The sequence below is a fragment of the Cryptomeria japonica genome, chromosome 10 (genome assembly GCF_030272615.1).
Source record: "Cryptomeria japonica chromosome 10, Sugi_1.0, whole genome shotgun sequence".
Taxonomy (NCBI): domain Eukaryota; kingdom Viridiplantae; phylum Streptophyta; class Pinopsida; order Cupressales; family Cupressaceae; genus Cryptomeria; species Cryptomeria japonica.
This window is the reverse complement of record NC_081414.1, coordinates 537,789,060-537,816,206: the sequence shown is the minus strand read 5'-3', so window position 1 is coordinate 537,816,206 and position 27,147 is coordinate 537,789,060.

Here is a 27,147-nt window from a genome sequence, read left to right as displayed (position 1 = left end):
GGCTACAACACTTGGAAATCTATGGAAAATATGTTCAATCAAAAAATGGTCTTTCCACTCTTGATCAGATTCAAGCTTATGAAGAGAATGAAAAGGAAAGGTATGCTATCTTTAGTGCTTTATCAAAGATTGAACTGACAAAGGTTATTTAATTGAATACTTCTTATGAGGTTTGGGAAATGTTGAGAGATATCTATGAAGGAAATGACAGAGTTAAATTATTAAAGAAGCTAACAGCTAAGCACATATATGAGAACTTGAAAATAGAAGAAGGAAAAGACATAACAAGCTATTTTCAAAAGGTTGATAGTGTAGTAAATTGAATAAAAGAACTTGATGGTACCTTGACAAATGAAGACATAATTGAGAATATATTGGTGTCCCTATTAGAAAGCTAGAGCGACAAGATCTCTACTATTGAAAAAAAATTTGATCCAAAGAAGTCTACTAGGAAGCAACTTTATGGTACTTTAATTGCATTTGAGATAAAGCAGTTTGGAAGGAACAAAGCTAAATCTATGTTTGCCTTTAAAGTCTTTGATGATGATCCAAAAGATGAAAGTTCACATGAAATGGAAGAAAACTTTGTAATGAAATTGAAGAAAGGCACTGACAAATACAAAGGTATGTTACCTCTTAAATACTTTATATGTGGAAAGTTTGGTCATATAGCTACTAGATGTCTGAAAAAAGGATCAAGACAAAAGTTTAGAGAAGATAAAGGAAAGTTCAATAAGAGAGCCTATCATGTTAAATATGATGTTGGTATTTTAGATGATGAATTAGATTATGAAGATGGTGATTATGAAGATGGTATTTTAGAAATGAATGAATGATTGATAGTGGTTGTTCAAATTATATAACTGGTGATAAAATTAAGTTTGTAAAACTTGAAAAGTATGATGGTGGTCCTATTAGGTACGAAGATGATCAAGCATGACAAATTGTGGGAATTGGTTATATTTCTTTTGATGGAAAGCATAATACTAACAATTTTTACTATGTAAATGGTTTGGATCATAATCTCTTAAGTGTTGGACATATGTGCAAAAATGGTTACAATGTTGTCTTTCAAGATGATGGTTGTGGGATTCAAAAGGGATCCAGAATTATTATTGCAGTAGAGAAAAGGATTGGTGGAAAAATGTATCTACTAGAAGGAGCTACAAGGCATTGTTTGTTATCTCAAATCAATGATAGCTAGATCTGTCATCTAAGAATGTGTCGTATCAATTTTGACAACTTAGTAAAGATTAGTTCATCAAGTGCACTGAGAGATTTACCAAGGCTAACCAAATCAGATAACAATGTTTGTAGAGAATGTCAAGTTGGAAAGCAGACAAAAGAAACATATAGAGGAAAGGAGCATTCATCCACCAGTTGTTGGACTTAGTGCACACAGACCTATGCAATCCTACCAAAATAAGGCATATACAAGGTGATAAGTATTTCATGTTATTGATTGATGGTTATTTTAGAATGTCATGGGTTGCATTTTAAAGAGAGAAGTTAGAAGCATTAGAAAAATTCAATATATTCAAGGCTAAAGTTGGAAAAGAAGTTGATGAAAAGAATAAGTGTTTGAGATCTGATAGAGGAGGAAAATTTACTTATGATCAATTTAACAACTTTTGTGAGAAACATGGTTTTAGGAGGTAGTTGTCTGCACCTAAGACACCATAAGTAGCCTGAATAATGATCAAAGGAGCAGAACTCCTAGAAGTCTATTGCAGAGAAGCAATTCACACAACTCTCTACACTCTTAATATAATTCTATACCGAAAAAGACATGGAAAGACATCATATGAGCTATGGAATGGTAGAACTCCAATGGTGAAATATTTCAAGGTATTTAGAAGCAAGTTCTATATCCGAAGAGATGAAGATAATCTTGGAAAATTTGACAGTAGAGTAGATGAAGGTATATTCCTAGGATATTCGAAAAGGAGAAAGGAATACCGGTGTTACAAAAAAAGGCTGAACAAGATTGTTGAAAGTGCAAATGTGAGGGTTGATGAAGACATTTAAAAGGAGTTTGACAAATTGGCAAGATATGAATCTGATGAGTTGGTTGACAGAAAAAGGGAAGAGAAAATTAGAGAAGAAGATGAAGAAAAGGAAGCTAAGATATGTTTAGAAGAATCATTCAGTGGATGAGATTATTGGAGATTAAAAAAAGGAATTATCACAAGAAGCAAAGTAGCTCAAGAACAAGTTCTATTATGTTTACTATAAAAAACTGAACCAAAAATAGCAGAAGAATCATGCAATAATCAAAATTAAATAAAGGAAATGAGAGAAGAGATGGATCAAATTGAGAGAAATTAGACATGGAAACTAGTTCATAGGCTAACAAATAAGAATGTAATTGGAAAAAAAATGGGTTTTTTGAAACAAATTAGATGAAGATGGAAAGGTTGTGATAAATAAAGAAAGGTTTGCAAAGGTTATGCATAGGTTGAAGGTATTGACTTTGAGGAGACATATGACTCGATTTCTCAAATGGAGGCAATTAGGATGTTTCTTTCTTTTGTATCTTTTAAGGATTTCAAGGTTTATTAGATGGATTTGAAATGAGTATTTTTTAATGGATAATTGAAAGAAAAAGTTTGCATTGAGCAAATAGAACGATTTAACTTAAAATATGATCCAAACATTGTCTGCAGATTAAAGAAGGCTCTATATGGATTGAAACAAGCTCCTAGAGCTTGGTATGGAAGGCTAGAGAAGTATTTGATTGATCAAGGTTTTTAGAAGGGATCGACTGAAAATAATTTATATTTCAAAACTGATTCAAATAATACCGTAATTGTTTTAGTTTATGTTGATAAAATAATTTTTGGAGGAAATGAAGGCATGTGCAGAAAGTTTGCTAATGAAATGCAAAAGGAATTTGAGATGTCCATGATCGGTGAGTTAAATTTATTCTTGGTTTGTAAGTAAATCAAAATGACAAAGGAATTTTCATTTCTTTGTCTAAATACTTTAAGTTATTGTTGAAGAAGTTTGGGTTGGACAACTCCAAACCGATGTGTACACTTATGGCCAGTAGATGCAAGCTAACAAAAATGATAAGTCCCCTAAAGAAGATGCAAGTCAATGAAAATCAATGATTAGAGGACTATTATATTACTAGAGATATCATGTATGCAGTTTGTTTGGCGTCTAGATTTCAACAAGAATCGAAAGAATCACATGTTGTGGCAGTAATAAGATTTTTTTAGATATCTAAAAGAAGCATAAAAGTTTGATTTGTGGTATCCTAAAAATTCATATTTCACTCTAACAACTTATATAGATGTAGATTGGGTCGGAAGTGTTGATGATATGAAAAGTAGAACTGGTGGAGCATTCTTTCTTGGTTCCCAATTACTTGCTTGGTCCAGTAAGAAGTAGGATTTTGTCTCTTTATCTATAGCTGAAGTAAAATATATTTCAGCATCTTTATGTTGCACACATATTCTATAGATGAAGTAGACATTAAAAGATATTGGTATAATGTTCAATGAACCCATTCGATTATGTGTGATAACACTAGTATAATAAACATTTCCAAGAATTTGGTACAATATTCTACAACAAAGCATATATCTATGCGGTATAAATTCTTGAGGGAAAAGGTGTTGGATAATGAAGTAAAGCTTGAGTATGTACCTACAAAAGAGTAGATTGCAGATATCTTCACAAAGGCATTGTGTAAATATACTTTTGAGTATCTTTGGCAGAAGTTAGGGGTATTAGAGCATTTGAGGTAAAATATATTTCAGCATCTTTATGTTGCACACATATTCTATAGATGAAGTAGACGTTAAAAGATATTGGTACAATGTTCAATGAACCCATCTTGATTATGTGTGATAACACTAGTTTAATAAACATTTCCAAGAATTTGGTACAACATTCTACAACAAAGAATATATCTATGCGGTGTAAATTCTTGAGGGAAAAGGTGTTGGATAATGAAGTAAAGCTTGAGTATGTACCTACAAAAGAGTAGATTGTAGATATCTTCACGAAGGCATTGTGTAAAGATACTTTTGAGTATCTTTGGTAGAAGTTAGGGTTATTACACCTTCCTAATTTGAATTGATGTACATTCAGATGTGCATTGGTGCAGTGAATTACTTGTATATTCTTATCTAGGTTAATGCTTCGGTGCTTCCTCTTATGGAGAGTTGGAGTGAGTTTCATAGGGGGAGTTATACCCACCTTTTTCCTCGATGTCAAAGGGGGGAGAGATATGCAGAGATGTGAGATATGCAGAGTTGTTGATCTAATGATGCAGAGAGAGTTATATTTTTATTTGTTGTTGATGGATGGTGCCATCAACAACAAAGGGGGAGATTGTTACAAATGTGATTTTGATGATTGTGTTGGTTGTCATTGATGTCAAAATAATGGTTTTCATTGATGTCAACACATAGTTTTGGTGTTGGTGATCTGAAAGATGTGTTCCTAAAATCTTTGATACTCTAGAAGATGTGTTTCAACGTGGATTGATTAAGTTAATGGTGATCTAGATTTTTATGTTTGTAAAATATGGTGTTGGTTGATTGTGATCATGAGTATCTTGGTTTCTTTCTTAATTCTATTGTGTTGGGTAGTGTTATTTTGGGTTCGGATTAAGTCCAAAATTCAAAGATGAGTAACGATATTGGTGTAGTGTGTAAGTCATTATTTAGGTCCAAAATATGTGATGGATGTAATGTCCTGATCTGACCATTGATGTGTGTTGTGGTATGGTCTACTTCTCATTCCTTCCCACCATCGAAATCTTTAGTGTTGACCTATCTTAAATATTTGTCTTGGATTGTTGGCATTATTGATGAATTGATTATGTGTTGCATTGATGTTTTATCATTGATTTCAACGATAGCGGTTATGTTTGGTTACTGGAAGATAGGTTTTGGTTATCTATTGGACACTTTCAGCATGTTTGGATCAGTGAAGTATGTTTGATTTCATGTGTTATATGCTCCATGAGAAAATTTTGGTTATTTGGTATTGGCTTGGTAATTAGATGCTATCATACACTCTGGTAAACCCTTACCGACACTAGTTTAAGGCTTTACCAATAGAGCTTTCATTGAGGAATCATGACAGGATGCAAATTGTTGTTGGTGTAGCGTCTTCATGGATTTCAGGATGCTGAAGATGTTCTTTGATCATGCTTCAACTGATTGAAGACATTTCTTTGGTGTGGTGGACCCATAATAGGTCTGGTACCTATCTAGGTTATGGACCGATATCATGCTAATGTGTACTCTACACATTACCGGGATGTTTGAGGAGGATTTATGGATATTTTATTGTTGTTTTGGTCTTAAGCCAACATAGCATATCATTTTAATAAGGAATTATGTAATGATTTTATTGTAATATCTTTAGGTGGCCGACCTAATTGGTTTAGGCCTTAGGGCTTTTATAAATAAGAGGTAGAAACTCTTTGTAATGTATCACGGTTATTGGAAAGGTCATGGTCAAGGAATGTAATGTGTGAATATTGTAATATCATTCAGGTAGAGGAGATGGTCGTTCATTGGTGATCGAATTGGATTCAGAAGAGGATTTAGTCCTCCGACATTAAGCTTAACCAGGACTGTAATCAGGCATGGTAGATGTTATTTCTAGTAGTTCACTCTATTGGATTGTTGTCCATTTATCTTTAGATGGTTGTAGCCTCTCTATAGTCAGTGAGACTCTTTTGTAATGAGCAATACACTCTAGGCAGTATGCCTTCCTACAAGTGCATTCCCCTCATTGTAACACATACTTTTTGTAGAAGTATCATCTAACTGTGGGTAGGCTTCCCACCGTGGTTTTCCCTTTCCGAGTTTTCCACGTACAAATCATGGTGTTATGTGGTATGGTTGCTTTGTATTGATTATCTGGTTAATTGTTAAGTTGTATTATTTACCGCTATCTGTTCCTACCGATATCTATATGTGCTTTACCAGTAGTTGATTTGTTTAAGGTTATATTATGGATTAAAAGTTATAATATGTTCATAACTGATTCACCCCCCCTCTCAGTTGTTCATTGGTTATCCTAGAAATTGGTATCAGATCTTTGGTCCTCTTTTGTAGAAGCTTAACCGCTTGAGGTAGATCCTATGGCAACTAACACTTCTAATCCACCGACAACTATTTTCAAAAGAGAAAACCCTAAGCTTGATGGAACAAATTATGGGATATGGAAAATTTGAAAGGAGACTCATCTTAGATGTCTTGGCAAGGATGTTTGGGAGATCACTAAGAAAGGATACACACCTTATGATCCGGCATTTGGCAATCCTGCTCTTGTAGACTTGGATAAGAATATTGAAAATGATTGCAGAGCTAGAGAAGCCCTCTTGTGTGCACTTACTGATCAGCAGATCATGGGATTGACTAATAAATAATCGGCTAAGGTTATGTGGGACAAATTGAAAACTCTGAATGAAGGTGATCCTACTATAAAAATTGCTAAACTTGATGGTTACCGGGTAAGATATGAAAACTTGAAAATGGAAGACAATGAAAGAATTGTTGTATTTATGGAAAGAAAAAATAAGATTGTTATGGAAATTCAATGTTGCGGAGGATTTTGAAGTGAAGATGAAATAGTTTCCAAAGTCTTGAGATATCTTCCACCGACTTACAAGATGAAGGCAACTGCAATTAATGAGTTAAGAACAATGGCAAACACTTTAGTTAATAGAGAAATTCCAATTGGGAAATTATCTGCTTTTGATCTTGAAGAATTTGGATCTTCTGGAGCTGTAAAGTCTGAACCTACTTGTCATGCATCATCATCAACATCTACTGGCAAAAGTGATTGGAAAGCCCTATATGTAAAAGAATTGGAAGACATGAGGAAAGAAGATTAAGAACTTGAGCAACTTGAAGCCTTATTTGCTCAAAGAGTACCTAAAGGACCAACTAGAAGTAAGTATGAAGGAAAAGCACCTTTTAAATATTTTGCATGTAATAAGATTGGTCATTTTGCATCTAGATGTCCTAAAAGCAATGCAAGGGTTGAGGAAAGAGTTAAGAAATATTTTAAGCCTAACCAGAACAGATATAGATTCAAGAAAAGTAAACAATGCTACATAGAAGATGAGGAAGGAGTAACTGATGACTCTGGAGATGAACCGACAGAAGACTCTTCTAATGGATCTGACAATGGAAAAGAATGGGTGTTCTATGCTTTAAAGGAAGATGAACTGGAACCGGCTATCAAAAATGAAGAGAAGGCCCTGGCAGCAAAAGGTGAAGATAAGGATGAATATGTAATTGATAGTGGATGCTCACATCATATGAATGGAGATAAAGGGAAATTTTTATCCGTACAAGAACACAATGGCGATCAAGTCAGATTTGGAGATGACAACGCATGTATGATCAAAGGTAGAGGTATTATTTCTTTGGATGGAAAGCATAATACTGATAATGTCTATTATGTAGAAGGTTTAAAGCATAATCTTTTAGGTGTTGTTCAATTGGTTCATAAGGGCTTTCAACTTCAGTTTAAAGATAGAAAATGCAAAATCATTAACAAGACTGGTTTGGAGATTGAAACTAGTATTCAGATAGGAAGTAATATCTTCCACTTGAACACTGGTAATAAGACATGCTTGATTGCTCATATTGATGAGAGTTGTCTATGGCATAAGAGGTTGTGTCATTTTAATTTTGATTGTATTTATAAGATTAGTTCAACTAAAGTAGTTAGAGATATACCTAAAATTATGAAGCCTCATAATCTGGTATGTAAGGAATGTCAATTGGGTAAGCAAGTCAGAAGTTCTTTTAAGTGCATACATGATAAATCTAATGATGTAATTGATTTGATTCACATTGACTTATGTGGTCCAACAAGGACTAGAAGCTTTCAAGGTGATAGGTATTTCATGTTGATTATTGATGACTATTCTAGAATGATGTAGCTAACTTTTATGAGGGAGAAGTTTGAAGCTTTTGAGAAATTCAAGATCTTTAAAGCGAAGGTTGAAACAGAAACTGGATTCAAAAGCAAATGTCTAAGATCAGATCATGACGGTGAGTTCACTTCTCATGAATTTAATAGTTTATGTGAGACAAATGGAATTAGGAGATAACTATCTACACCTAGGACTCCTCAGCAAAATGGAGTAGTTGAAAGAAAGAACATAACTATTTTGGATGCAGGTAGATCTATAATGATGGAAGACAAATTTCCTCATATCTACTAGAGAGAAGCAATGAGTACAGCAGTCTACACATTCAACAGAGTTCACATCAAAGGTGAAACTGGTAAGACCCCTTATGAACTATGGTTTGGACATACACCTACTGTTAAGTATTTCAAAATTTTTGGAAGTAGATGCTATATCAAAAGAGATGATTCAATTGGAAAGTTTGATCCTAGATGTTATGAAGGAATATTTCTTGGTTATTCAATTCAAAGCAAAGCATACAGATGTTATAACAAAAGATTGCAGAAAATTGTTGAGAGTGATAATGTGAAAATGGATGAATAATATAGAAATCATTCTATATCATATGATAGGGAACTAGCAGTGGAAATGATCATAACTGAACCAACAATGCCTCAATCGGCACAGGAATCTGAGACAGTTACATCGGTACAATCAGAAAATTCATCTGTGACTAATGATCAGAGAGGTGAACCTGAAGTTCAAAAGACACCAAGGTATGTAAGATTAAATCATCCTGAAGATAAAATTGTTGGAGATAGGAACAAGGGAGTTATGACAAGAAGAAAGATGACAAATGAAGAGGTATATCTTATTTCTCAAGTTGAACTAGCAACTGCTATTGAAGCTTGTAAGGATAAACATTGGTTAAAGGCTGTGGAAGATGAATTAGATCAGATAGAGAAAAATGAGACATTGTCTTTAGTTCCCCGACCTAAAAATAAGAATGTTATTGGAACTAAATAGGTTTTTAGGAATAAACTGAATGAGGATGGTCAAGTTGTAAGGAACAACACTAGATTGGTTTGTAAAGGATATTCTCAAATGGAAGGAATTGATTATGGTGAAACATTTGCACCTGTAGCTAGAATTGAAGCTGTTAGACTATTTCTTGCCTATGCAGCATACAACAACTATAAGGTTTATCAAATGGATGTTAAATGTGCATTTTTGAATGGTGAGCTTGAGATGGAAGTTTACATTAAGCAACCTGATGGATTTTCACTGACAGATGATAAAGATATGGTTTGCAGATTGGAGAAAACTTTATATGGTTTTAAATAGGCTCCTAGAGTTTGGTATATAAGGTTGGATAAATATCTTTTGAAGCTTGGTTTTACTAAAGGTAGTGCTGGTAGTAATCTATATTATAATGTCACTGATAATGATATTCTGATTATTGAAGTATTTGTTGATGATATCATTTTTGGAGAAGATAAATTGTGCATGGAATTTGCTAACAACATGAAGAATGAATTTGAAATGTCCATGATTGGTGAGATGAATTTTTTCTTAGGTTTGCAGATTACTCAAACTGACAAAGGCATTTTTATCTGTAAAACTAAGTATATGAGGGAATTGTTTAAAAATTTTGGTAGGGATAATTCCAAACCGGTAAGTACTCCTATGGCAACAAGTGAGAAATTATCTATCACGGACACTTCTACACCGATAAATCCGACAAGGTGTAAGTCTATGATTGGTGGCTTGCTATTTTTAACTCAGACTAGACCGGATATTATGAATGCAGTAAGTATTATTTCAAGATATCAAAGTAATCCTAAAGAAAATCATGAATGTGCAGTAAAGAGGATATTTTGGTATTTGCAAGGAACAACAAAATATGGTTTATGGTATTCCAAAAATGATGATTTCACTTTATGTGCATATATTGACTCGGATTGGGTAGGAGATACCGATGATAGGAAGAGCACTTCTAGTGGAGCTTTCTTTCTTGGAAAGAAACTGGTTTCATGGATCAGCAAAAAACCGTCATGCATTTCATTATCTACAGCAGAAACCGAGTATGTTGCAGCAACAACTAATTGCACTCAAGTCTTATGGATGAAAAAAACATTGAAGGATATCAGGGTAAACTGTAGTGAATGCGTAGTTATCTACTGTGATAACTCTGTAGCTATTGACATGTCTAAGAATCTGGTATTTCACTCTAAGACTAAGCATATATCAATAAAGTATAACTTTCTGAAGGACAAGGAAGAATCAAAGGAAGTCAAATTGGTTTATGTGAACACTAAAGAACATATTGTAGACATATTCACTAAACTGTTGTCTAAGGAATCATTTGAGTATTTGAGAGACAGGTTAGGGGTTTCTGCCCCTTCGACATAGACTTGATTGACGAATTTTGTCATCAGTCTGTCATGCATTATCAGAGACATTATTCATTCTGGCACTGATGAGTGGTGCTACTACTCAGGGGGAGTAGTCAGCTTTGAGATTCAGAGGTTTATATCATTGCTTTGATATTTTTGTTAGATTTTTGGCATTGATGTCAAAGGGGGAGTGATAGTAATGTAAAAAATCATTCAAAACCTTACAAAGATATCATTCACAGGGGGAGAGCTATTGATTATTGGTTGTCTTCCATAGGGGGAGACTTGTTTGGCACTTCTTGGTACTTAGATTTTTTTCACATCTAGTGTTGCCATCAAAGCCAAAGGAGGAGATTGTTGGCATTATGGATGAATTAATTATGTGTTGCATTGATGTTTTGTCATTGATGTCAACACTAGCGGTTATCTTTGGTTATCGATAGAAGATCTAGTGTTACCGGTAGAAGAGACTATCTCTTGGACACTTCCGACATGTTTGGATCAGTGAAGTATGTTTGATTTCATGTGTTATATGCTCCATGAGAATTTTAATTAGTTGGTATTGACTCGGTAATTGGATGCTATCATACACTCTAGTAAACCCTTACCGGCACTGGTTTAAGGCTTTACCGATAGAGCTTTCATTAAGGAATTGTAATAGGATGCATAATTGGTGTTGGTGTAGCTTCTTCATGGATTTTAGGATGCTGAAGATGTTCTTTGACCATGCTTCAACTACTTGAAGACATTGCTTTGGTGTGGTGGACCCAGAATAGGTCCGATACCTATCTAGGTTATGGACTGGTATCATGCTAACGTGTACTCTACACGTTACCGAGATGTTTGAGGAGGATTTATGGATTTGTTATTGTTGTTTTGGTCTTAAGCTGACATGGGATATCATTGTAATAAGGAATTATGTAATGATCTTATTGTAATATCTTGAGGTGGCCGGCCTAATTGGTTTAGGCTTTAGGGTTTGTATAAATAAGAGGTAGAAACTCTTTGTAATGTATCATGGTTATTGGAAAGTTCATGGTCAAGGAATGTAATGTGCAAATATTGTAATATCATTCAGGCAGAGGAGTTGGTTGATCATTGGTGATCGAATTGGATTCAGAAGAGGATTTAGTCCTCCAGCATTGAGCTTAACCGGGACTGTAATCAAACATGGTAGATGTTATTTATGGCAGTTCACTCTATTGGATTATTGTCCATTTATCTTGAGATGGTTGTAGCCTCTCTGTAGTCAGTGAGACTCTTTTGTAATGAGCAGTATGCTCTAGGCAGTGTGCCTTCTTGCGAGTGCAGGCCCCTCATTGTAACACATACTTTCTGTACAAGTATCATCTAGCTGTGGGTAGGCTTCCCACCATGGTTTTTCCATGTACAAATCATGGTGTTATGTGGTATGGTTGCTTTGCATTGATTATCTATTTAATTGTTAAGTTGTATTGTTTACTGGTATATGTTCCTACCAACATTTGTATGTGCTTTACCAGTACTTGATTTGTTTAAGGTTGTATTATGGATTAAAAGTTATAATCTATTAACAATTGATTCACCCTCCCCCTTAGTTATTCACCCGTTATCCTAACATGGATAACTTATAATATTATGTTTCCCAAAGACAATATATATATGAGGATGATCTGAATGAATTAGTCTAAAAAGTGTGTGTGGCAATTGTATGGAAGATATGTGAGATTGGAAAGGAAAGATCTGATTGTTGATGATATGCAAAGTGTGTTGAGTCATCTTAAACAGTTTTGATATCGTAGATTGTGCTACAGTGGTGGATTATCTTTATTTTTTTGTTTCTTCCTTGGGTAGTGAGTTTTTTTCTGGGAATTGAGCCCTCTTGCAGTGAGCATTCTGGTAGTGAATCATCCTTTGTAAAAATTACCTTAACTGGTGTCACCTTAACTAATGTTATATATTGAGAACTAACATTCTTTGTTGTTTTTCCCTTCTTGGGTTTTCCAACACCATATCTGGTGTTCAATGTGTGATCTTTTGTGTGTATGTGTTTTCATGTTATATCTGCATTAGTTAGTTATGTTGGTTATTCTAGATGTGTAAAAGAATTGAAGAAAAAGTAGAAGTTGACAACTAATTCACCCCCCTCTCAGTTGCTCATATATTTATCATTCTCTTGGATTCTTGATAGTGGTATTGAATAATTTTTTTGGATTGCTTGATAACCGCATATATGCATTGGACAAAGTTGGTTTTGTTGTGGGTTGATTGTCCTGTGGAAACGTCTCTCTTCTCAATTCCTTTGTGCAATTATTCTTTTGTCAAGGTTGGTGGCTATCTTGCCCTTCTTTTATTTTTGTATTTTTCTTCAAAATTATTAAATATGTTTGTTGGATGTTTGAATGATGTCTTTATGGTTCTAGATATAATCTAGGTCTTTATTTTGTGTTTTGCGGTATAGATTATAATGGTGCTTTTGTTTTGCTTATTCAAGTAGCTATTTTTTATTTTTGGTGTCTTGTGGAATGAATTTTTTGGTGTAATGTTTGTCAAATCATGTTTCTAGGAAGGAAACACCCACTTTTCAAATGGGTATTGTTGGTTAACATATTTGTCACCTAACTCTATATTCTCATGCCCACAGAGATGACAAATGTAACCATAGTTGAACTAGTTTAACAAACTATTTACTGAATAATTCCTTGCTTATTTTACAAGGTGGTAGCTACCTTCTAATGATTTTAAATGAATAAATAAATAACTCATATTCTTTTAATCAGAAAGAAAATAAGGAAAGAGATTTTAACCAAAAATCTTTGCAAAGGCATTCACAACACTAACTACTATTTTGGGGGATTTTTCAAATTCTCAAATAAAAGTCACTACGAAACACCATTCATAGATAATATTTCATAGTAACTGAAATTTCAAACCATCTACCACTTCAATATACATTCACCAATGGATATGCATTTCAAAGAATAGAAAAATATTCACACACCATAATTCAAAGATTATGAATATATGAAAACCACCAATAGTTCTTCTATATTAAAATAGCAGATAACAACATGCATAATTTTTTTTCTCTTATGAGAAAACCAAAGTTTGCCCAAAAGATCCCTTAAAAATAACTAATCTACTTATTTATAACTACTAACCCCCTATCTTTTCCGTTTTCAAAAAATGGTTACTAAAGATAATGGTCTTGAACATGACTGTTTCAAAATAAAATTCCATAGAGCAACATCAAAATATAAACTGCTTCACAATAGATAAGGCTATAAGGTCACCATGCTCAGGCTCCATCATCAGGTATTGGGTTTTTCTCTACAATCCCTCTATCAATCTCATCTATCTTCTTTGATTAACATCAACAGGATATCTTTTAATTATTCCCAATCAAAAACAGTAGGTCAGAAAAAGTCACACAACTCCAAAGGAATATGTCCCTGCACTGGCTCAACATCTGGTTGCACCATGGAACCTTTCCTAGCTTGGAGCACCATTTCACTAAAGTTAATTATTTGGGTTTCTTCCTGCTGCTAGCTCATCTTGCAAACATTGTTTGTGATTTTCAGCTTGTTCTGCAATTTTATCTAACATGGTTACCACCCTCCTATACTCACTGAAATCAATTTGTGCTTTCCGTGCAAAAGACCGTAACTGTTGGACTATATCCTCATGCTCTTTCTCTAGCCAATTAAAATCTAGGTTATGAAATGACAACTCACCATCATGAGGCAAGACCATTCTGATACGTGCAGAATGACGATAATTTTCTCCTTTAGCTATCTTTAATGTTTTCTGCAAAAATGACAACATCAAATGAAGTAACGCATGTCACCACCCTTATCATATACTGATTGCTTAATGTCCATTAATGAAGGTACTTCATAAATATTCCCTTGATTTGTCCCTTGAAAATAGTGCATGACATGGCAATCGACGAGGTAGAAAGAGGGACGACAAGAAGTAGTTATTCTTATCGACCTAATAGTCTCATTTAATTCCATCGGCACCCAAGCAAGACCTATCTTTACCATCACTCGTGTTGCCACACAAGGTACTAAAAAAATGAAATTACCTCACCAAAATGTCCTTACTTGGAATCAATAGCGTCCCTTAAAATCTTGAGGGATCTAAACATCTACCACAACACGAGGAGTGTCAGAAAGTCGGGAGATCGGGCAAGTTCACAACCATCAAAATCCTTTCGAAAGCAACCACAAGTCCGACTTTCTAAGGGTGCCAACTTTATGAAGACTTCCCTGAGTTGGTTAGATGATCAAGCAACTCTAAAAGTTAAGAATCCCGCGACAGAAGCTAGGAAATTTAGAAAGGCTACGACGAGCGAATGAGAGAAATAGTGGAGGGAAATGACTTATCAGAAGTTTAAATTTTTTATCAGTAACATATAGGCTCTGAATGGGGACTAGGATGAGTAGGACGCAGAGAACTCTAGAACTCGAACCACTGCATGTAAAATTGGGCAACAGAGTTAGGCATAATAGAAGGAAAGGGTGTTGCTTAGCAGTAGGGTGGAGGGGCGATTGGGAAAAACGCAAGGCTAACAAGCCAAAAATGGAAAGTGAAACAAAGTGCACCTACAAAAAACCAAAAATAGAACCTAAATATGTACACGGTCATAAGGGCCTTATGATGAAGGAGGGAAATATTATTCAAGCGAAACCATTTACAGGCTGAGAGAAATATATACTTGTGCGGAAAAGAGGGTTTGGGATGCATTACATGACATCAGATGAACTACATCAGACGACAATCCCCAGACCAGGCTTCCGATTTTGGCTACACAAAAATTTGTAGATGTATTCATGCCCAAACAACCATTCTTCATGATAGGCTTTTGTAACCAGACCTTTAACCTCTTCATGACTTACTTGGGATAACTGACTATAAACCCTTTAATAAAATTTAACCAGTGCATCTTGTGCCTGATCATACATCTCCCAACTTGGTTTAAAGATATCAGTATAGCTATCATGCCCCTGAATGTAGACTTCACATGATGACAACTCAATACCTTCAATAGTTGAGGATTTATCCATTATTTCGTTAATAGACAGGTAATCATCGACAAGGGTCATGGGTTTTAGACTCGGGAACCAAACATCTCTACTTCCCATCTTTACATGATAGAATAAAGAAATAAATTCATCATCATCAAATCTATCCTTGAGGAAGTCTTTCTCAGGATCATCAAAAATATGGAGGAATGGCAGCTATTTTATTGGCTAAGGGCTTATTACTTAAAAAAGAGGGTTATCTCTTGTCTTGGCATCCTCATAGGATTCTATATGGTGATACAGGGGATTCAAAGGATTCCATTTAATCCCTATGCTCTATGTAAGGGACTATTGTCTGGAAAGAGAAAGGAAATCTTCTTTGAATGCTACGTCTTGCATAGAGCTGACTAAGTCAATAAAAGGACCTTTAGACAAAGAATCCTTTCCCGGCCTACCCAAAGTTAGAATATGATTCATGCAAGAAGTACATGATGATATCTAATTGTCATATTCTAGAAGCATAGGATCAAACCTTGGGAGGATTTCATCCTCTCTTGCATGCAGGAGCCCTTCTTGAAGAGTGACTTGAGGCAGTTTTTCCTTCTTTTCAATTCCACCAAAAATGCTTATGAACTTTTACACTTCAACCTTAGTGATGTGACCTTTATCATCAACTATACCACATCGAAAGTCACTTTAAAAACCCTGACAGAGCCAACTCGAAACATAAGCCCTTTTAAATTCTTCTGATGTCTCCTCCTCTTCATGGGTACCTAGTAATAGTTCTTCAGGCTTAACTTTAGACTTTCCCTCATATGTACTTTTCTCCTTTGTTTCCCTTGTTGGTTCCATGGCATGGACATTTCACATGATGTCGTTTCAAAAATCCTTCCTTCTTTTCAAGCGTTTACCATGCATTAAACTGAAAACCCTCTCTGGATCAGTACAAACAGAGTCACCATCCTTCTTACCAGAAGATGTTTCAAATGTTTCCCAAGACATGCTAATTTCAAAAATCCCCAGCAGAGTTGCCAAAAATTTGTTGGTTAACGGATTTGTCACCTAACTCTATATTCTCATGCCCACAAAGATGACAAATGTAACCACAATAGAACTAGTCTAACAAACTATTTACTGAGTGATTCTTTGCTTATTTTACAAGGTGGCAACTATCTTCTAATGATTTTCAATGAATAAATAAATAACCCATATGCTTTTAAAGCAAATAAGGAAAGAGATTTTAACCAAAATGCTTTGCAAATACGTTCACAATACTAACTACTATTTTTGGGGATTTTTTAGATTCTCAAATAAAAGTCACTATGAAACACCATTCACAAATAATATTTCACAGTAACTAAAATTACAGACCATCCACCACTTTAATATAAACTCACCAACTGACATCCATTTCAAAGAATAGAAAAGCATTCACACACCATAATTCAAAGATTACGAATATATGAAAGCCACCAGTAGTTCTTCTATATTAAAATAGCAAATAACAACATGCATAAAAGTTTACCCAAGAATAAAGGCCTCTTTAAATTTCTCACCAAAGAATGGGCTAGGAGGCTCCTACCCAAGATGATTCATGGCAAAAAGAGGTAGGGATGTTAGCTACCTGGTGGTTTTTTGAGTTTTTAGATGGCCTTGGTGGCCTTACTGTTTCTAGTTATAATTATAATCCTTGCTCATTAATCTCGGACTTGGTTATCTTTAGCCCTGCGTGGCATATTTTACTATTTATTATGACTCTTTTAAACTCTATTAATATGGGTAGTATGTTTAAAGTTTTTGATGGAGGAAATTTTTAGGAGGTTGTGATTTTGTTGTTTTTCTGCTAATAGTTGTTCTTCTGCTATTAATGTGATTGTATTTGAGTTAGCCCCCTAGTTTTGGCTTCTTTTAATATCAAAAATAAAGTTTTCCCAAAAGATCCCTTAAAAATAACTAATCTACTTATTTATAACTACTAACCCCCTATCTTTTCCATTTTTAAGAAATGGCTACTAAAGATAACAATCTTGAACATGACCATTTCAAAACAAAAATTCCATAGAGAAACATAAAAATATAAACTGCTTCACAATAGATAAGGCTATAAGGTCACTAGGCTCAGCTCCATCATCAAGTATCGGGATTTCCCTCTACAATTCGTCTATCAATCTCATTTGCCTTCTCTTCTTCTTCGATCAGCATCAACGTGATATATTTGAATTCTTCCCAATCTAAAATAGTAGCTCAAAAAAATTCAAATAGGTCCAAAAGAATATGTCCCTGCATTGGCTCAATATTTGGTTGCACCACGAGACCTTTCCTAGTTTGGCCCACCATTTCTTTGAAGCTAATTATTCAGGTTTCTTCTTGCTACTAGCTCATCTTGCAAAGGTTGTTCATGATTTTTCAGCTTGTCCTATAATTTCATCTAATATGGTGACGACCCTCCTATATTCACTGAAATCAATTCATACTTTCTATGCAAAAGATTGTAACTGTCGAACTATATCCTCCCGCTCTTTCTCTGGCCAATTAAAATTTGGGTTATGAAATGACAACTCACTGTCATGAGGCAAGACCATTGTGATACATGCAAAAATAACGACAATTTTCTCCTTTAGCTATCTTTAATGTTTTCTGCAAAAATGACAACATCAAATGAAGTAATGCATGTCACCACCCTTTTTCATATCCTGATTTATTAATGGCCATTAATGATGGTACTTCATTAATCTTCCCTTGATTTGTCCCCCAAAAATAGTGCATGATGTGGCAATTGACAAGGCAAAAAGAGGGACGACAAGAAGCCGTTATTCTTATCGACCTGACATTCTCATTTAATTTCGTCGATGGCCAAGAAAGACCTATCTTTACAATCACTCGTGTTTCCACCCCAAGGTACTGAAACAACTTGAAATTACCGCACCAAAATGTCCTTGGAGTCAATGGTGTCCCTTAAAATCTTGAGGGAGTTGAACATCCACCACAACACGAGGAGTGTAGGAAATTCGGGAGATCAAGAAAGTTCACAACCATCAAAATCCTTTCAAAAGCAACCACAAGTCTGAATTCCTAAGGGTGCCAAATTTATGTAGACTTCCCTAAGTTGGTTGGATGATCGGGCAGTTCTAAAAGTTAAGAATCCCACGACAAAAGTTAGGAAATTTAGAAAGGTTGCAACAAGAGAAAATGAGAGAAATAATGGAGGGAAGCGGCTTATCAAAAGTTTAAAATTTTTATAGGTAACAGGTATGAGTTGGATTTTGGGTTTAGAATCATTCTAGAGTTCGTTGTTGGGCTCCAAGTTGTTTCTAAGTCATGTTTTAGTCTCTATCATAAATGTGTTAGAACAGAGAACATATGCGCCAAAAGAATTGGTGTATGCACTAAAATAAGTTCTAAAATAAGTTGTGTATGTGCTAAAATAAGTTCTATATGTACTTAAAGAATTGACAAAAGCATCAGAATAAGTGTCAAATGTGCTTAAAGAATTAATAAATGTGCTATTTCTCAGTTTTCCATTTTTGGTTTAATTTTTTTGAAGTTCGTGTCAATTTAGATCATATCAAAGACTTGTTTGGGAGTCTATATTTTTCTGTGGTGGTTTTTCCAGAGGCTAATTGCTTGGTTATGTGGATTTTACGTGTTATCTTTCTTTCTTGTATATTTGAACATTATAGTATAATGGTTGGGAAAACTTAATGTTGCATGAGATCTATTTATTTAGTAGTGGGTTATGAATCAAATTTGTTAGTATGGTTTAGATTTCAATATATAACCTATGTATTAAAGCATCATGTGGAATTATGAGTCCTTCCATGTTTATGGTTTATGTTTAGTCCCTAGGTTTTGGGAGCATGTTAAGGGGGGAGTGGCTTCCAAGTGGGTGTCGGGGCCCTAAGTGGTTGTCAAGGAATCTCATTGGAGGTTTCATTAATTCTATGATAATATTAAATAATGAATTTAGGGGTTGGGTATTTTTCACATTAACAAGATAATTGTGTGCCCTGCTCATGGCCTAGAGTGCTAGTTCAGGCTTAGAATGAGTTTGGGAAGACTTGATGGCATGACTGTTCTTCCTTTCCTTCATGAAAGGATGAGTTGATTTTGCATGCATGTCACTTGGGTGTCAGAGTCTAGTGAGAGACTACCAAGAAAATCCTTGTGAAGCATGTGATGACACTTTCCCCTATGTGTGTCATAGGCCCTTAACCTTTCTGTTGTGTGAAGCCTTTGGTAAGTCTATGTTTTGTGGTTAAGCCTATGTCTTGTGATGCTGAGTCTTTCTATATGTTTTTTTTATTGTATGTTTATGTTCCCATGTTTGTATAGGTGTTGTCATAGGTCTAGTGTTTGTGTGGGCCTTATTGTTGGCATGATTGGCATAACTGATGTAGATGAATGTAGGTGAAGAATGATGATTGAACCGGTAAAGGACTGTTTGTGGTAACATTGTGATGAAGAGATTGAGATTGCATGATTGGATGACTTCGATCAGTTATTTGTGTTGTCATTGATGGCAACTAATGTTTACTATGTTGTATTTTGTCATCTTAGTCTTTTTGGTCTATCAGAAACGCCTTACCAGTATTGAAGATAGTAAACTGGGAATTAGGACCTTAACTGGTAAATGAGGAAATGTTTTGATTAGATCTGGCGATTGGTGATGATTGAAGTGTTGCAGTTTGGAATGTGAGTTTGTATCATTGTAATATGTATCTGATCGGAACTGCATCATGTTTGCATTATCAAAAATTGTGTTTATGATTTATATTGTATTTTTGTTAGGGTTTAAGAAGGGTTTAAGGATCGGTAAAGAATTCTCTTAACTGGTAATGATTTTTGGTTTGGCAGTGATCTACATCAAGTTTAAATGTTGGTGATGACATGGCAAAAACTATGTGAAGTGTTTGAATGATGTTTTGGCATGTTTGGAGAGAAAATTTCTTAGGAATATGAAAAGTGCTTAGCAGAGTGTTCTAAGGGTTTGACTTTGTATCAGATCGAGATGCGATGATCATTCAATGGTTGTAATTGATTATAATGATCCATATGGTGATCAATGATGATCTATAATGAGTTGTAAAAGATTTGTGATGATCTATGTTGTAAATCTTAGGGTTTTGTAACCGACTAAGTTGTAAAGGTTATTTATGTCGATACAGTTGATGTTTGTTGTATCAGTGGTTTTGAGAAGAGTGTGAAGCCAAACCAGAGTATGAGATCTACCAGAGTGTAGTGATTTGGAGAAAGAATTGGATCTAATCAAGCAAGCAGTTAAGTGTTATACCTAGATCATTCACTATTGTTATCCTAACAGTTATAGCAGAAAAATCCCTTAACCGGGTACGTCCTAACAAACCTTTCATTGTAAATCCCTTAACCAGGTAGCTCAACATCTAAGTGTTAAATCCTCTTGCGAGGTTGATCCTAATAGGTCAAAGCTCCTAACAGGGCTCATCATCTAAATCCCTTAACCAAGTGACTTCTAATAGGATCAGATCCTAACAGGGCATCTTTGTACGCTTCTAACCTGGCTAGGCTCCTAACAGGGCGCATTCCAAAAGAGTGCACAATTTTTGTGGGTACCAATTCCCATCGTGGTTTTTCCCTATTTGGTTTTCCATGTGAAAAACATGGTGTTCATATGGTGAATGTTTTTAGGTGTTGTTATGTTTTACTTTCAGCTTATGCATGTTGATGAACACTTAATGAGCAGTTCTGATAAACCGGTTTAGTAGTTGGTTATCAGTGATTACCGGTGATGGTAAAGAGTTTATTACTAGTTTATGATTGATTTGGTGAAGTTTTTCAAGTTCAAGTTTTAATTTTGAAATTATTGTTAATACTGATTCACCCCCCCTCTTAGTATTAACTAGATCCTCTAAGATTAACACTTATGTCATTCTTCAGAGGACAATGGTGGACCTTTTTGGTTCCACATGTTTGGGCAGTTTGATGCCTTCTTCCATTGGGACTCCTTGTTATATTTTCATGTGTGTGATGGATGCTTCTACTTTTCTTTATTTCTTGTGCTATGGATTCATGGAGAAAATGTGATCTATTCTACATGTTCAAAATATATCTTTGTAATATGTAATTTGGATATCATTCATGTAATTAGTGTATCATGACATTCTAATTATAATGGATTTTATGTGTAATTGTAATGTTTACCTTGTATGAGATGTTTAATGTAATGAAATAATTTATTAGTACTTGCTATATTTTAGGGATGATAAATTAATCATGTATGCTAATTTTAATTATCTTAGGAACATTTGACATCAGTGTATAAAATGGACCTGATATCTTAGAAGTGTTAAATGTGTAGTTACTAATGATTATAATCCTAATGTTTAAATGATTACTTTCCTATGTTATGTGTAATGAAAGGCATTAGCTTAAGTAGGAAAATAAACATCCATCATTGTTAAGTTGAACATATCTTTACTTTTGTTGTATCTAAGTAATGACGTTAAAATACCATAGGGAATGAAATTTAAATATCGCTTGTGCACTTAGGATTATGTGATTATATTAATGCAATCTAGGTATCTCTTTTTAGTTAAATGTATTGTTATCTCTTTAGAAAAAATATCTCTACGTTATCTAGTTAGATGGCTAGTTTAGTTAGATTCTCTAGGGTTTTCTTGGTAGGCATTACATTTGATATCAATAGTTGTGTTCATACACTAGGTACTTTGGTTTCATATGATCCCATTGTGCATATTATTAGAGTAACTTAGGTTTAACCTATGAAGCCAACTTTCCAACTGTTCCTTGTGTAGTTTTCCCTAGATCTTGCCTGATATTTTTTTTGTGCCCTGTGTAGATAAGATGCCTCCTAGGGGTAGAGTTCATGGGCAAGGTAAGCATATGGGTACTCAATGGAACCCTCATCTTGAGGTATCTGAAGAGGCTCACTAGGAGGATTAGCAACATGACTGTCAGGAGGAGGAAGCCTAGGGTGAGAATCAATAGGGTAATGATGTAGTTCCTCAGTTGATTAATGTTATTGAAGACATTCTTTCTTATTTGGGACCGAGCCAATAGGATCATCATCAGGAAGAGCCTCATCATTTTGATCATTAGGATAGAGCTAAGTACCAAGACACAGAGGGAGAGGTCACCCTATAGGATAGAGAATGTGGTTACAGATCAGGATGTGATACTAGCAAGACATATGAGGGACCTTCTCAGGTCTCAACCTCATACATTTGATGGATCTAGCAACGAGACAGAGACAAAGACGTGGCTTTTGGATTTGGGTAGGCGTTTTCCTATATATCCATATAGTAGTAACACCAAGGCTAGGTGCACCATCATGCATTTACATGGGTTTTCTTCCACTTAGTGGCGTATGGAGGAGAAAAAACTTCATCTCGAGATTACATCAGTTTTATAGGAGATATTTCTAGAGAGGTTTCATGCTCTTTTCTTGTCAAATCACTGGAGACAAAGGAAGGCAGATGAGTTTAATAACCTATGTCAGTTGGCTATGTCAGTTGAGCAATATAAGAATAAGTTATTTGAACTTAAATAGTTTGAAGGGATAATAGATGATGATAACATGCTTGTGAAACACTTTGTTAGGATCCTTAATGCTTGTATCAGTGGAGGAGTTCATGTTTTCAATCCCAAGACTATGAATGTACTGGTATAGAAGTCTTGATTAGTTGAGAAGAATTTTAGGTTTTGGTGTGAGGGCTACTCAGTCATAAGCAAAAAGTTTCAATAGGAGTCACCCTCCATTGTTCAAGGGTGGACAAAATTAGTCGAAGAATAATTTTTCAAGGTCATAATTTTTCTTGTGGTGGTGGTTCTTACACAGGGAAGGATCATAACTAGTAGCATCATAAGCACTTTAATATTACTCAACTAGCATAGAGTTCTTAGTAGAAATCTAGTAGAGGCAGCTTCCAGTACTCCAGTGTGCCTTCCATAGGCAAAGGGTTTAGTAGAGGAGGTTGCTTTACTTGTGGGTAGCAAGGTCACATTTCAATACACTATCCTTAGAGAACAACACAAATGTTCGGTTAGAGGAAGGCAACTTTAGAGCTTACTGTGGGAGACGTAGGAAGATCCCATTGAGTTTTTGTGATGGTTGATAACCATCAAGTAGAGCACTAGAGTATAGTTGTGGAGACTGCAAGTGGGATAAAGGGTATTTTTTTCTCTATGTTGTTTGATTTGAGAGCTTCAGAATCATTTATTTCTTCATCTTTAGTGGAGTGATGCGAGCTCTTGGTGGAAAAGTAAGCCGATAAGTAGCAGGTTGAGTTAGCGACTGGTTTCAAGGTAGCTATAGATTCTCTTGTTTGTGGTTGTGTGTTGGACTTACGAATCTTCACCACCGCTATTGATCTCTTTGTTTGTTCATTGGTGTCTTACGATGATGTGTAGGGCATGGATTGGCTTGAGGCATACCAGACTAGTACAGACTTATTTTGGAAGATGTTGTAGTGTTTTGGAGACCATGGAGAGAATGTGGAGATTGTGGGTGTTTAGTGACCCATTTATCTATGTATGATCTCCACTATGCAATTGAAGAAATGTATGCAATAAGGGTGTTAGCTGTTTGCAGTGACAATAATGACCTGGATGAGGGAGAGAGTTGAGATGATCCCCTTTTTTGCCATCCTATTCTTTAGGAGTTTTCAAATGTTTTTCTCAGTAATCTTTTAGGTATGCAACCTAAGTGTGACATTGACTTCCAGATCAACCTATTTCTTAAAGAAGCGTCGATCTCTAGAGCACCTTATTGGATGACCACTTAAGAGTTGAGTGAGATTCAGTTGCAGCTGAAGGATTTGTTGGCTAAGGGATTTATTCATCCTAGTGTTTCCCTATCAAGAGAACCAATCCTATTTGTTAAGAAGAAGGATGGATCCCTTCACCTATGTATAGACTACCAATAACTCAATAAAGTGAGTATGAAGAACCATTATCCATTGTCGAGGATCAACAATCTCTTTGATTAGATTAAAGTAGCTAAGGTCTTTTCTAAGATAGACCTTAAGTCAGGGTACCATCAGCTTCGGACCCATGAGGTGGGCATTCATTGGACAACTTTCCACACTCAATATGGGCACTATGAGTTTATAGTGATTCTATTTGGGCTTACCAATGCACCCTCTATTTTCATGAGTCTGATGAATGGGAAGTTTAGGACTCACCTTGATAGACTTTTCCTTGTGTTCTTGGATGACATAATGATTTATTTAAGGACCATGGAGGAGCGTGGGGAGAATTTGAGACAGGTGTTGCAGTGTGTCTGAGATAATTAGTTGTATGCCAATCTAGCTAAGTGCAAGTTCTTTCAGATGAAAGCGAAGCATCGAGGTCATGTCATTTCTGAAGAGGGTATTTCTATGGATCTCTCTAAGATTCAGGAGATCATAGGTTGGTCAACACCTGTGAATGTGGTAGAGGTTCACAGCTTCATGTGCCTTGCACAATACTACCAACAGTTTGTCTAGGGATTCTTTCAAGATAGGTCATCCCATTACTTCCCTTCAAAGGAAAGGGAAGAACTTTGTATGGATAGAGAAATGTGAGGCAACTTTCTGAACCCTCAAGCGGCATCTAACTAGTGCACTTATTTTAGCAATGCTAGACCCAATAGGAGATTTTTTTTTGTGTATGGATGCTTCTTTGGAGGGATTGGGATAAATTATCATGTAGGATGGACATGTGATTACCTATGAGTCTCACAAACTCAAGGATCACGAGTTGAATTATCCTACTCATGACTTGGAGTTAGTGGCAATTGTTCATGCTTTGATTAGGTGGAGATATTATCTTCTTGGGTACTAGTTCAAGTTGCATAGCAACCATTGGATTTTGCAATACATATTTATATAGCCAAACCTAAATGCCAAATAGCGGTGATGGATGAAGTTCCTTTGTGAGTATGATTTTTAGGTTAAGTACATTTAGGGAAAGGAGAATGTTGTGGCAGATGTGTCGAGCCACAAAAGACGTGAATTGTTAGTGATGACTGTCAACATTGATTTGAGGAGTCGGATACTTAGAGAACTTCCTTCAGATGCTTGGTACTAGGAGGTGAGAGTGGAGATTTACTATAGCAAAGTTCTAGAGGGGAGATATTCAGAATATTCTTTGGAGCTAGATGGTCTTCTTCAACAATTAGGCCATATCTACATTTTGTCTTTAGAGGGGTTTTGCATTTTGATCTTGATAGTGGTACATTGTGCACCTTACTTGGCCCATCCAAGTGTCAATAATATGCACATGGACCTTCAATAGTTATACCATTAGTCTGGTATGAGATGTGATGTAGAAGATTTTGTGTCTTGATGTTTTGAATGCTAGAGAGTGAAGGCTAAACATCAGCATCCCGCAGGGTTGTTGCAGTCAAACCTAGTCTCGGAGTGGAAATGAAACATCATTTCAATGGACTTCATTATAGTTTGTAGATCTCTTTTCATAGACATTATTCTATCATGGTCATTATTAATAGGTTGACCAAGGTGGCACACTTTTCTCCAGTTCAATCTTCCTATATAGCCGTGATAGTGGCTTGAATTTTCATGGAGAACATCATGAGGTTGTATGGGATTCCTTGTCAGATCATATCAAATGAAGATCCTATTTTCACTTCAAAATTATGGACTTCTCTTCAACGTTCCTTGGGAAATCAACTTAATTCCAGCTCAACACATCATCTTGAGACATATTCGAATATGAAGAGGATTAATTAGGTTCTTGAGGATATGCTTTGGATGTATGTCATGGACCAACAGTCTCAATGGGAGGATTACCTATATTTAGTGGAGTTTGCTTACAATAATAGATATCATAGTCCTATCGGTATGCCTCCTTTTCAGTCTTTGTATGATCTACCTTATCATACACCACTAAATTGAGATCAATTAAAGGAATGTGTTCTTTTGGGACCAAAGATGCTTTAGGAGATGGAGTAGCACTGCATTCAAGAGATTTTGGTGGCGGCATAGGATAGATAGAAGAAATTTACAAATTATCACCATGTGCATCGATAGTTTTGCATAGGAGATAAGGTATTTTTGAGAGTTTGCCCACAAAATAGTCCTATCTGTTATGGAAAAGGCTCTAAGATGGCGCCTTGCTTTGTTGGATCACTCAAGATTTTGGAGAGGATCAGTCCTATGGCGTATCATCTTTCCTTTCTTTCCACTTGTTGTGCATCCATGATGAGTTCCAAGTTTCAGTTTTGAGGCTCTATTTCCTTGATGTGACCCATGTATTGGATTGGAATTCCTTGCACATAGAGTATGGGTATCTTTCTTTCGAGCCCATGCGCATTCTTCAACATTGAGGGCTAACCCTCAGGGGTCACAACATAGAGCAGGTAAGGGTCCAATGGGACCCGAATGATTAGTTTTCAACAACATGGGAGAATGTAACGTGGATGAGAGAGCTTCAAAGAGTAAGCCTAGACCTAGGTGGGAGGATGTAGTGCCCTTCTGTGACACACTCTCTTATAATTCTCAAGATGGTTACTTATGGATTTTTTTTAGACTTTTTATGTTGAGATACTTTATGATGACTTTTGATACTCTATGTTTTTATGTTGGATGAGGTTACACTTAGGACTATGATGATGTTAGGGCTTATGATTGGTTATTTATGTTTACTTATTATCATGTGATGTGGCTTATATTTATTTATAAAGATGTTTGCTATGTGCTAACCCTTATTTCATGTTTACATTAGATATGGTATTGATGTTATCGATGATGTTATGTCTCTACTATGTTGTCTTATTTCTATGGATGTGAAAAGGGTAATGCCATATCACTCATTTATGAGCAGGTTGTGATGTTGTGATTCTCTTTCACCT